Here is a 13,476-nt window from a genome sequence, read left to right on the forward strand (position 1 = left end):
ATGTGATATTCTACTATGTTTTTTTGATATCCACATGATTATAATATCATATTCTGTGATATTTTTTGTGATGTTTATGCAGTATACATGTGATGTTCTACGATATTTTATGTGATACTCATGTGTTACATGTTCTATTATATTTTGTTTATATTCATGTGGTATAGATGTGATGTTTTTATGATGTTTTTTGTGATGTTCGCATAGTACACATGTGATGTTCACATAATATATAATAATGTTCTATGATGTATTCTGTGATGTTCATGTAGTATAGATGCGTTGTTCTATTATGTTTCTTGTGATGTTCTATATTATATTGAGTGATGTCCACTTAGTTCGCATGTAATGTCCTATAATATATTTTAGAATGTTTGAAAAGTATCCATATGGTATTCTTTTAAATTTTCTCTACTACGTATTTTTTTTCTTATGCTTTGCTCTGGATTTCATTTATCTCTATTTGTATTATGTATTTATTTTTTATTTATTTTTATGTATATTACAATACTAATTTTATGAACCTAAACTAAGAACATTTTTCTTACAAAGACGGAACATTATTTTTTGAACATAGAACATTGTCTACTATTTGAAAAATATTGTTTTTGTAAACTGAGAATATTTTCCATACAAAGACGGAATGTTCCTTAAATCTAGAACATTGTCTCTACTCAATAAAAAATGTTCTATCTTCATATGAGAAATGCTCGTTAATAAATTTTTGTCTAAATATATTCATGTGGGATCTTGTTTCGAAGGATTTATTTTAAGAAATCTGATGGTGAAATCGAAATATAATTTGGATATTTAGTTTTGGAGTTATGACTTTCTTAGTTTGTTGGAAGTATATGTGTATGCGTGAGCTAAGCTGTTGAGTGAGGTGGATTGTGCGTCAGGTGTCAGCAGTGAGTTAGGCTGTTGATTGAGGTGTCAGCAGTGAGTTAGGCTGTTGATTCAATTCTCCACACGCACGAAAAGTTGAAGAACAGTTTAGACGGACCCAGCTCAATAATTTAGAGTGGACGGTAGCATGCGGCTCCGCGGAAAAATTGCCGGTCGGTCCGAACGGCCGGACCGCAAGAGCCCTCGGCCGCCAACCAGCTAGTCCGCGCGCCGGTGCGCGTCGACGACGACCTGTACGTCGGCCGTCTATGGGTGGGCCGTGTCGTCGGCACGATCCAAATTAGACCTTGTTTGGATGTTGTCGGATTTACTTCAATCCATATGTGTTGGTGTGGATTGGTGTGGAATTTAGTTGAAGTTCGACTTTAATCCACCTCAACACATGTGGATTGATATGAATCCGACTACATCCAATCCAAACTTGGATCCAAACAAGGCCTTAAGGCAGATCATTCGTCGCGGGCGAGCAATGCACAAGTTGGTTCGCGCGCCCGGGATGTGTAGTATAGGGACAAAGCACGGCGCTCGACGACGACGGAGACACGTATGGTAGGAACGTACGTCGACGTCCATCTCACCATCTGTCTGCAGATCGATCGTCGATGGCGGCCGCCGGCCGGGAGGACGACGACGGACCAGAGCCCTGTGCTGCAGTGGCCGCGAAGCTATGGCTGCTAGCTAGCTAGCTACCACTAGCATGCAGTGGCACTACCTATCTACACCTCGTCGTCAAGTCGTTCTCCGATCATTGGCTGTACGTGTTCCCTAGCGTACGTATTGGCAGAGCTGGAGAGAAAACAAGGAGGGGCAAAAAAAATTCCAATAACAGTTATAGCAGCTAGCAACAATATGATATAGTAACTTCTATCCTTTTCTATTTGTTTTCTACACCCTAGACTTCTCACTTTTCCTTGCATATCAACGTTTTACAGAGCAATATGATGAGAACATTAGTATATGCAGTGCCAAAACATGGAAGCAAGGGGGGGCAAGAGCCTAGGTTCACCTCCATGAGGCTCTGCCAGTGCTAATAATACTGTAGAATCTCTCATAGTCTAGGATGGCCTAGAGGGGTGAATAGGCCTGTCAACTGAAACTTTAACTTTTATCAGTCTCATCAGACAGGGCGGCACTACCGGCCTCTTACAGAAAGCAACCAAAATATAATCAAGGAGTACTTTGGGAAATTTAGATTAGGTAAATTTCCCACCTTTCTCCAAGTTAGTAAACACCAGAAACCACCACTACAACTTGCAGAAGTATCACCACGAGGTAGATCGGGCTCAAACCCTAATACAACTCAACAACACAAGTAAGCAAAGAGTAAATCAGCACGCAAGGATTTATCTCGTGGTTCAGCGGTTGCCACATAAGGTTGTACTTACTCCACATTGTTGAGGTGCCCACACTAGGACCAACTTGCCACAAAGGCTTGTCCTTCCCTCGTTCTCCAACAAGAGTGTTTACCTCTTGAGGGAGAGGTGATTTCTTAGCTGCAAGATGAACTTACAAACTTCCCTTGGAAGCTCTAGGGCGACGTCTAGCTGGCTAGGAGCAAGCTCCAAGAGTAACAGACCCTAGGGTTGCCGACTAAACGTGAACAAAATGCTCTTAGACTTTGGGAATCAGTGGATCTACTCTCTAATCAAAGTTTGCTGCCTTTTCTCTCAAGGGAGTCATCTAGGAGAAGTGTCGGGAGAAGCCTGTCGGAGAGTCCATCCTGGTCAGGATCGTCAAAGCTTGCCCGGGGCAAGTAGATCCAGCTAGGCCAGCTCTGACACAGGACCCAACCTAAGAAAGGTGGAAGCAGATGACGAGGTAAAAAGGGCCAGGGTCAGAAGAAGGCCCAGTCACCTAGCCTACCACTATGTTGATCCCTGCTAAGCTAGTCCTCTATCAAACATGCCGCACAAGGCCATCAACAACCTCCGCACTGAGCTATCGTTCTCCACTGGCTCCACCACTACCAGTGAGCTACACTGGAGCAGCTCCGGCCCAGAGGATGCCAACTCTAGCAATGCAGGCGACAGATCTGCAGCCTTACCCTGGCCTAGCACTACCACTCGTGCCACCACGGCACGCGGGCAAGTGAAAGGTCCAAATGGCTAGAGGGAGGGTGGATAGCCTATTTAAAATACTCTACAAACTCAACTAGACAAGTTGATTAGTAAAACAAATGGCGAAGCAATTCTAGCACTAGCTCAACTAAGCTATGAAAGCCACCTATACAATCTAGTACAAGGCTAAACACTAAACCACAACAACAAGAGAGGGCTAGCTACACTCCTAAACAAGAAAACTACTAAACAAGCTAAACAACTAGCAAGATAAACAAGTGAGTAAAGAGTGGAGAGTGATGGTTATACCAACGTTGTAGAGTAGAGACATGTCCAACCAATTGTTGACGGTCCTTAAGTATCAAATTTAATTATCAAATAAACAAAGAAAAGAATCCAAATGAAATCAACATCTAGACTTAGGGTTTTATCTGACAGAATTCCATGAGTTTTGGTGTTTGTCTATTTCTGCAGGGGGTTATCAGGAAATAAGGAAGAAAGGCCCACATGTCAGGATTACATAGAGATATCAACGCACCGCGCAATTTTCTACCATCTAGAAGACTCCAGAAGCCACGAGACCGAAGCGGAGGCGAAACGGGGCTAGGCCCAGGGCGCCCGCCCTGAGGACCTGGGCGCCCGCCCCCTGTTGGATGCCAAACAGGACTCTCTTTGCTCGGGATGTTCCACCGACCTATTGGATCAAGGAAAACATAGTACCACCTCGCCTACCGACCCCAAAACGCATAGAAGGGAAGGACTATATAAGGAGACCCCCCTGGCCCCTGGAGAAGACATGAAGAAATTATTATAGAGATTGAGGGGTGCCCTCGAAGGAAAACCTCTTCTCTAATTAATATTTCTATTTAGGCTTAGCAATCAATGTAAAGTAGAAATAGATCTTCTAGTTTCTACTAGATTGAGAGAGATAGAGTGGAGGTGTAGATTGGAGGAAGCCCGGCCTGTCGGTGTCTACTCCAAGCTTGTACCTGCGGGATCAAGTTCTCCTAACCCGAAGCTTGCTCCTAGGATTCTTCAGTATTTCGACTTCTAAATTCTAGTAAGTTCTTGTTTTATTGTTCTTATGGTTTATGAGTTTACTTTAATCTCTTTGCGTAGAGTTTAGAGTAATCATTGCTGGCGTAAACGTGGTGTTTAGGCTGGGGTACTCATAGATATTCTCTGACTAGCTGGACCGTGGTAGTAGTGAGGAACGTGACAATTCCGAGTTACCTTTGTAAATCACATCTCGTTAGCAGGAAGGATAGGGTTTATAGGTGCGGGTTGAACATCCTTTGTGGTGTCTAGATTCCGTTAGCCTCCCCATTAGAACAGTAGATCATCCTTACCAAGGTTAGAAGGAGACTACGGTTGCAGTCTTCTCTATTTATCACTCACATCGAAAGACATTCTTTGTGCCTAAAGGGATAGTAGCAATAGATTTGGTTAGTCAGATGCACCCTTTCTCCCAGTGGTAAAAATATAAATACGATAACTCTGGATAACCTCCCGGGTGAAATGCTCACCGATATCCGTGCGCTTGCGGATCGTTTCCTTATTGCGTTACCAAATATCAACACCAATCACTCAAAATCACAATCACAATAGATAATCCTCGGGAAAAGATGACACAAGATTTTTACCGAGGTTCACTTGCTTCCCGGCAAGCTAGTCCTCGTTGTGGCGATACACCCACTTGATGGATCACGAGCTAATTGGCAATCCAAAGCCAAACCCTCAGTGGGTGCCGCACATCCACTCACAAGATGGGGATCCTCCAAGCCACAAGCAATCCACTAGAGTAGCCAATTGCGATCTCCCGCGGGGAAGGCTCAAGAACCCCTCACAAATCACTTGGTGGGGCTCGAAACAATCTCCAATCACGAGCTCAACACCACCGCTGCTCCAAGTCGTCTAGGGCGTCGGGAAACACCCAAGAGTAACAAGAAATCCGCAGCAAACTCAAGAATCAAGTGCCACTTAATGCAACTCTCAAAGCAATGCACTTGAATCTCACTCAATCTCACTAGGATTAGCAATCAAGTAAGGAGATGAGTGGAGGGAGTGTTCTCTAGCTCAAAGTATGTCTCTAGTAATCAAATGTGCAAGAGAGAACCTCCTCAAGCCGGCCACCTACTATTTATAAGCCCCCTCAAAGAACTAGCCGTTGGCCACTTTCACTAGGCTAAAAACGGGGGCACCGGACGCTACCAAGTGAGCACCGGACGCTCGACCCCCTGTGTCCGGTGCACTGAGGTCGGCCACGTGTCCTTCTTGAATCTCGCATGTTAGTCTCTAACGGCTACCTGCAAAGAACCAGACGCTCTACAAGTCCACACCGGACGCGTCCGGTGCACACCGGACTCATGCGCAGAGAGTTCCGCAAACCTGCAGGGTCACCGGACGCTACCCACCGGTAGCGTCCGGTGCTCACCGGACTAAAGCGCAGAGAGGGTTGCAAAACCTCCTCACACCGGACACACACCACCGGACGCACTCAGAGAGCGTCCGGTGCTCAACCCTAGTAGGGTCAAGCACACCGGACTCTGAGGCCAGCGTCTGGTGGTTCCGCACTCAGCGTCCGGTGAGTGTTTCTCAGTGAGAAAACACTCCCGCGACTTCTCCAAAATTCCCATCGGTGCAATAGAAAATATACACTTATTTTTCTCAAAAGCGCCGAATGTGCTAACACCAACAAGTGTCCTCTCAACCCTAGGAACCCTACCTCCTTTGCAAATGTGCTAACACCAACAAGTGTCCACCACCAAAGTGCATGTGTGTTAACTTTTCACAAACATTTTCACCAAAGGAGTTACGTTAGCACTTTACTAGATCCTAATGCATATGCTCAAGATATGGACCTTTGAAAGGTCCTTGTTTGGTTTTGGTAATTGAGTGACAACTTAGGTGGACTAATAGTGTTTATGTGAGATACACAGGAGATTAGTCCACAGGTGATGATGTGATGATGGAGGAGCTCATTGCATATGAGACATGACATGGAGTCATGTGACCAAGGTGGAGAAGATCAAGATGAGGCTTGGCTTGATGGACCGGTTGCAAGAGTGAAGGGCAAGTCGGAGGCTTTGAAGCGAGGGACCGCGTGTGACGGTGAAGCTTGAGCAAGACTTGGCGCCGATGGACTGAGGCAACGGTGAAGAGCAAGTGAGGTCAAGATCGATGAACCAATACGGTCATATGATGATATGAAGTGGATCATATCATTTGGTGATTGGTTGGTGCATGTGTTGCATCAACATTGGAGGAGATGGAATGGAAAGCACAAGGCAAAGGTATAACCTAGGGCATTTCCATTTCACCGGTCATAGGTGTGTAGAGAAGTTTATGACTGGATTTAGGATAGATGGCCGTACTATCAAGAGGGGCAAACTTGTTTGCATATCGGTCATCTAGTGCCACTTGAGCGATCTAACTTTGCATACGTGTTAGGATCGAGTGGCGTGGCAAGTTTGAGAGGCTAACTCCTTTGGGAAAAGTTTGTGAAAATGCTAACACACTTGCACATGGTGGTGTACACTTGGTGGTGTTGGCACATTTTCAAAGGAGGTGGAGTTCCTAGGGTTGAGAGGGGTGTGGGTATTTTCTATTGCGCCGATGGGAAATTTGGTGAAGTCGCGGGAATGTTTCTCAGTAGGAAACACTCACCGGACGCTCTGCGCGGAGGCACCGGACGCAGGCCTTTAGCGTCCGGTGTGCTGTCTGGTGCAGCAGAGTGCACCGGACGCACCGGAGTGAGTCCGGTGCTCAGCGTCCGGTGCGAGGGGTTTTTGCAACCCTCTCTGCGCACGAGTCCGGTGAGCACCGGACCGTCCGGTGCCCAGCGTCCGGTGAGGTCGCGAGTTTGACACCCTCTCTGCGCACGAGTCCGGTGAGCACCGGACCATCCGGTGTGGACTAGTTGAGCGTCCGGTGGTGCCGTGTCAGGCGCGCGTGCGCAGTAGCCGTTGGCGGCAACGGTCGAGTTCAAATGGCTAGTGACACGTGGCTGACGCATGAGCACCGGACGCTGGGAGTTGAGCGTCCGGTGGCTCCCTGTGAGCGTCCGGTGCCCACGTGTTTTGCCCAGTGAAGGGGCAACGGCTAGTTTAGCCCTTGGGGCTATAAATAGAAGTGGTGGCCGGCCTTGGCCGGTGCTGAGCACCCTTGGGACTTAGTGTCCATGCTTGGGGAGTGCTAGTGAAGCCTCTAACTCACATATGCTTGATAGTGATCATCCGATTGTGTGAGTGAGCGATTCTAGTGCGTTGCATTGAGAGATTGCATCAAGTGGCACTAGGTGTTCGTGTTGCAAGCCGGTGGTGCTTGTTACTCTTGGAGGTTGCCACCTCCTAGACGGCTTGGTGGCTTGTGACTCCGTCGAAGCACGCAAGGAGATTGTGCGGTGCTCCGGAGAAGAGATTGTGAGGGGTACGGTGCTCACCCCGCGGGGATCGCGAAGAGCAACTCTAGTTGAGCGAGACGTGAAGAGCGACAAGTGGTCCGGCCGGGTCAAGTGCTAGAGCTTGTGGTAAGCACTCCACGTGGGAGAGTGTGACTTGCGGGTCACCACTAGCAAGAGGACCGGCGGCAACCTTGGAGCTTGTCTCAACGGGGACGTAGCTTGGTGGCAACCAAGTGAACCTCGGGAGAAAATCATCGTGTCAACTTTGTTCTTCCCGTTGGTTTGCAAAGTCCCTAACACAAGCTTGTTCTTACATTCATATACTTGTGCTTGTGTAGTTGCTCTTGTTTTTAGTTAGCTTGTGTAGCTTGCTAGTTACCTTCTTGCTTGTGTAGCTAGAAGTAGTTCCCTTGCGTGACTAATTTGGTTTGTGTAACCTTGTTAGTCACATTGCTTAGTTTGTGTAGCTAAGTTAGTTGTGCTCTCTAATTTGGCATTAGTTGCCTTGTTTTTGAGCTTGCTAGTGAGCTTAGGCTTTGTGCGCTTTGCCTCACTAGTTTGTGTAGGAGCTCCCCCGGTTTGCAAAGTACTAGTTGCATAGGTTTGTGTGACCTTGCTTGTAGATTTGGTTAGGTGAGCTCTTGCTAAGGTAGCACCTTGTTTGCTTGTTTAGGATCTTTTCAAGGTGCTAGAGAACTTAGATAGAGGGGTGTAGTCTTGGCTAGACCGATAGTTTTAATTCTGCATTTGTTTCGGTTAGCCGACGCAATAAGTTTTAGAAAGGACTATTCACCCCCCCTCTAGTCCGCCATCTCGACCCTTCAACCTTGTAGCACTTGATTAGAGAGATGACCGTGATTTCCCCTCTTGATAGTCAGCTATCTATCCTAAACCCGGTCAATCACTTCTCTACTCATCTTAGACCGGCAAAAATAAAACCCTATGTTTATACCTTTGTCTTGATAACTTTGCTCCTCGTCTATCACCATGATCTTCACTTCATGCTTCATTCCTTTGTGATCATGTGGCCACCTTTCCGTGCCACCATGCACCTTCATCACATGTGTTGCTATGCCTAACTCAAATCACTTAAACACAAGGCATTAACATAATTACCAAAACCAAACTTGGGCTTTCAGCATGCCAACACCAGGCCACCGCCAACCATCGTCACCATGGCACCACTAGAACAAACCCAGCCCCCACCATGATGTCCTCGAAAAGAAGCCGCACCACCGTCGCCTCTGCGCGCACTGCAGCGACAGCCAGGGCCACGTCATGCGTTGTAGATCAGGATGAACACCATCGCGACCGCCGCACACTGGGTCTTGCCCTACCACCTCTGGCCCTACCTAGACGTAGCCTGAGCAAGGAAAGGGTCAGGAAGAGAACACCCAGGCAACCCCGACCACCAACTACTTGAACACCGCGTCCTAACCACCGAAAGATGTGGGCAGGTGAGCTTGGCGCCCACCAGATCCAGGTAGCGATGATCAGATCCAGCCGACTAGCTCACGGATCCATCCTCCCTGGCCATAGACAAGCAGGCATGCATGGTTTCAATCGACGATCTATCCGACTGGCCGAAAAAAGCTACGGTTGATGCTGATATTGGTTTGTTGTGAAAGAAAAACACAGTTTCATAGCTGAAAATTAGTGCTGATAAGTTCAGCCGAATAGGGTGTCAATCTGCTTTTTGACGTGGTTGGATTGGATGATGGATTTTGGTGTCACAAATCTTTATAATTTTTTTAACTTTGATCAAACTTAAGATGTTTTAACTCTACAAGATTTTTAGAGTGATTTGTAGTTTAGAATTAAGAGATTAATAAATTTATTTAAAAATACAAATATTATATGTTTTTTTATAAATTAAGTTAAATTTGAGATATATATACCAACAACAATAATTACTAAGGATAGAGGGAGTACCCCAGTTACTTAGGACGGAAGGAGTATCTCGTAATACTTACCTCGTAATACTCTGCACCAACTCATTACTCATGGGTCTAGGCCTGCTCTTGCATGGTCTCTGTCATTGTCGTTTTGTTCGTTTAGCTGATAAGTCATGACAGAAAGTATTGTTGGTTTATTTATTTTGAAAGGATTCATGTGATAACGAATAAGCCGCGGCTGGCTCGTTCGATCGGATAAATTCCCAACTCCTATCTGTAGCCTTAGGACCCGGCCCCCCATGCAATTTGATTATTGCTTAGGCCTTGTTTACTTCCATTCAAAATTTTAAAAATTTTCAAGATTTCACGTCACATTGAATCTTTAGATGCATGCATGGAGTATTAAACATCGACGAAAATAAAAACTACTTGCACAGTTTAATCAAAATTTATAAGACGAATCTTTTGAGCCTAATCAATCTATGGTTGGACCATAATTACTACAAACAAACAAAATGCTACGGTATCGTAAAAAATTTTTTCTTAAAAAACTAAACACGGCATCCAAATGTTGGATGTACTTAAATAGGAATACTCTCAGGAAGAGTAGAAAAAGAAAAGTTATCAGGCTGAATCTTCCTGTTCCAGAATTGTGGGCCCAAAGCCATCGCTCGACCACAACTTCTGGGCTTCCGGCCTACGTATACTAGAGTTTTGGGAGTCCTCATGCGTCGTCTGTTTTCTCAGTGTTTCCACTGTAGAAAAAGCTAGAGCGCTTACCAATAGCCACATTTTTCTCGGAAAAAATGGTTCATTTCATAAACCATCCAAAATGAACTTTTATTTGGTCACGTCTTGGCATAGTGCCTTGTTTAATTCCATTTTTTTTTGCAAAATGAGCACTAAAGCACTTTCATTTATATTTGAAAAATATTATCTAATCATAGACTATCTAGGCTGAATTTTTTTTCACAAATTACAGGCAAACTGTACAATTAGTTATTTTTATCTATATTTAATAATCCATGCATGTGCCGCAAGATTCAATACGACAGAGAATCTGAAATTTTTAAAAAAGTTCAGATTCCCTGGAACATTGAATCTTGCGGCGCTTGCGTGAAGCATTAAATATAGATAAAAATAATAACTAATTGCACAGTTTATCTGTAATTTACGAAATGAATCTTTTGAACCTAATTAGTCTATAATTAGAGTATATTTGTTAAATATAAACGAAAATACCATAGTGTTATTTTGAAAAAGAAAATTGAAACTAAACTAGGCCTAATATCACTATTGCGAACTGAACATGTGCTATCCATTTCGAGCGGGAGCGACGACAAAACACCGGTCAGAACTCGGGCGCACTGCTCATCTTCGAACTCTGCTTCATGCTACGGCGCGCGCAAAAGCAAAAGCCTGACATGTGAGCTTTGCCACTGCCGCGTGCTAGCGCAGCGCTGCTGCCGCCGCCTCGTGCATCGACGAAAAATCTCTGCAGCACGAGAACAGACAGGCGCAATGCCGCAGCAATGGTTTCAAGATTCCCTATCACATCGAATCTTGTGGCATATGCATAAAGCATTAAATATAGACGAAAATAAAAATTAATCACACAGTTTGACTATAAATCACGAGACGAATCTTTTGACCTTAGTTAGTCTATAATTAGACAATATTTACCATAAACAAACGAAAATACTACATTTTCGAAAACTTTTCAGTTTTCAAAACTAAACAAGGCCAAGCGGCTTTTGCAGATGCATCATGCAGCGCCTTGTTCTCTCGGCCTGCCCACACAGCAGACGCCCCAGCACCGCATGCAGCGGCCATGGACTTTTTCGGCCGATGAAAATTTTTTAGATGTCATATTACATGTGTCGAAAGAATATCGGGAGGGGTTTTTATAATCTAATAAAAAAAATTTCATAGTTCGTTTGGAAACTGCAAGACAAATCTATCAAACATAATTAATTTGTCATTAGCACATGTGGGTTACTGTAGCACTTAAGGCTAATTATGGACTAACTAGGCTTAAAAGATTCGTCTCGCGATTTTTAACTAAATTGTATAATTAGTTTATTTTTTTATTTATAATTAATGTTTCATACATGTGTCCAAAGATTGGATGGTTGGATGAAAAAAATTTTCGGTGGGGAACGGCTTCTCTTCCGCAAAAAGGAAAGCATCAGCGCAGGCGCTCACGTGTGCCCGTGCATGAATGAAGCACTGTCATTGCCCGGCTGCATGCACTCGATCGCCCACACACGTGTGCATGGATTGGACAAAAGACCGCTTGATATCTTTCGCCTAAAAACTTTTCAAATTTTTTTATCAAATTAAATCTTACGATACATATATATATATAACATCAGATATAGATAAAAACAAAAACTAATTATATATTTTGTCTGAAAATCATAAGATAAATCGTTTAAACTAAATTGGTCAATAATTAAACAATAATTATTAAATATAAGAGTTTTCATCCACCCAACAAAAAAGACCTCAGTTTTGAGTTTGCTATTGCTAGGAATCCAGCTTACAGTGCACAAGGGCACAAGGCACACTACCCCTCTAAAAGAGAAGAGACCAAAAGTAGCGCCGCCCAACAAAGCATCAGCACATTACAATCAGCTTTTTTTTTATGAAATACAATCAACTTTTTAAAGAGAAGAAAAACTACACAACTTTCACTGGTCTCGCTTGATTGCGCCAAATGCTGTGAAAATCTCACTGTCGTCCTCATTGTCCAACGTTTCTCCTTCTCCTTGAACAAGATGCTCCATTTTCTGCATAAAAGAAGACATATGGTCATATCATCTTGGATTTTAGACCAGCCCCTTCTTGGTATTAACTGTTAAGCTTAAAGAATCGAGTTAAGTTTGGAACCATCCTCCAGAAGAAAACATCGTGATAAGTCCACAAGATGTAATATGCTAAATAGCACACCGAAAAAACGTGTTGTGTTGTTTCAATTTGGACGCAAAGTTTGTAGTGAATGTGTCCAGGATATTCCTCTTGGTTAGTTGTTATGCGTATGCATGGTAAACACTAAACAGTCTATGTAAGTTGACCACAAGATAATCTTGAATTTGATTGGTATGCTCTCCAAATACATGATCCTTTATTTTGTACTCCAAGGAAGCTTAATTCTTTGTACAAGGAAAGCTGTGGTTAAATTACCATTTTTCTCTAAATCCCATCTTGTCGTATCAGATTCAGTGTTCAAATGTATATTTCTAATCTGTAAGTATAGTTGTTGACATTCCTCATGTTCATTGCTTCTCAATGTATTGTGTACTCCCTCCATACCAGGATTAGATGACGTTTAGGACATGATTGTGCTTACCAAGGAGTCATTAATTAGGGGCTAATCTTCCGGTTTTGCCCTTATTAAATGGAACCGAAGGTGTTCCCTAGACATGAAAGATTCTCTTCTCTACTGGTTACTGGGCTGATTTCAAGGCGCGCATGGGCGAGGGCAAGGGTTCGAACCCTGTGGCCTGCACCTTTTTTCTCTTGGACGTCACATTTTGCTTGGCGCTGGAATTTGCATGGCACTGTAGCGCGCGTTTTTTTCGCTGATGGCGCGCGTTTTTTTCCCTGTTGGCGCGATTTGCAGGCGAGCGTCTGTCCGTCTACCAGAGCAGGCTCTATTTAACATGCAACAGAGTACTCCTTTCTCTTCCAGTGTTCCAAACGTCATCCACTCTTTTCTTTTCTACTTCTATTTTCTTGCTATGGCTGCATTTGATTTAAACTTGCCATTAGGGAACAATGACTTGGGATTTGATCTAAACGTTGGCTTAGAAGAAGATGGCAATATTGGTAAGAAGATGACAGTATTTTCTTGTTTGCTTTTTTTATTCATCCTCCATCGGTTCTTATTTTTCCCCTTTTTTGCACAGGTTTTGACTTGAACTTGCCATTAGATGAGTATGGTGCGGTGGATCTCAACTTCTTACAAGGAAACATTCATGGTAAGCATATTTTTTCCCTATATTTAGATCATGGCGTGGAGTAGCATGCAGTCCCAAATGTTTTTTATTTCCTATATTTAGAACATGGCGTGGAGTAGCATGCAGTCCTAAATGTTTTTTATTTCCTATATTTGGAAGATGTCGTGATTGTTTTTTCCTTGTTGCTAGAAAATGTTGCGGCTCCCATTCAAGTAAACCGTCAAAAGATTCAGATGACCGAAGAAGTCCGAAAA

Source organism: Sorghum bicolor, chromosome 4, assembly GCF_000003195.3.
Source record: "Sorghum bicolor cultivar BTx623 chromosome 4, Sorghum_bicolor_NCBIv3, whole genome shotgun sequence".
Classification (NCBI taxonomy): domain Eukaryota; kingdom Viridiplantae; phylum Streptophyta; class Magnoliopsida; order Poales; family Poaceae; genus Sorghum; species Sorghum bicolor.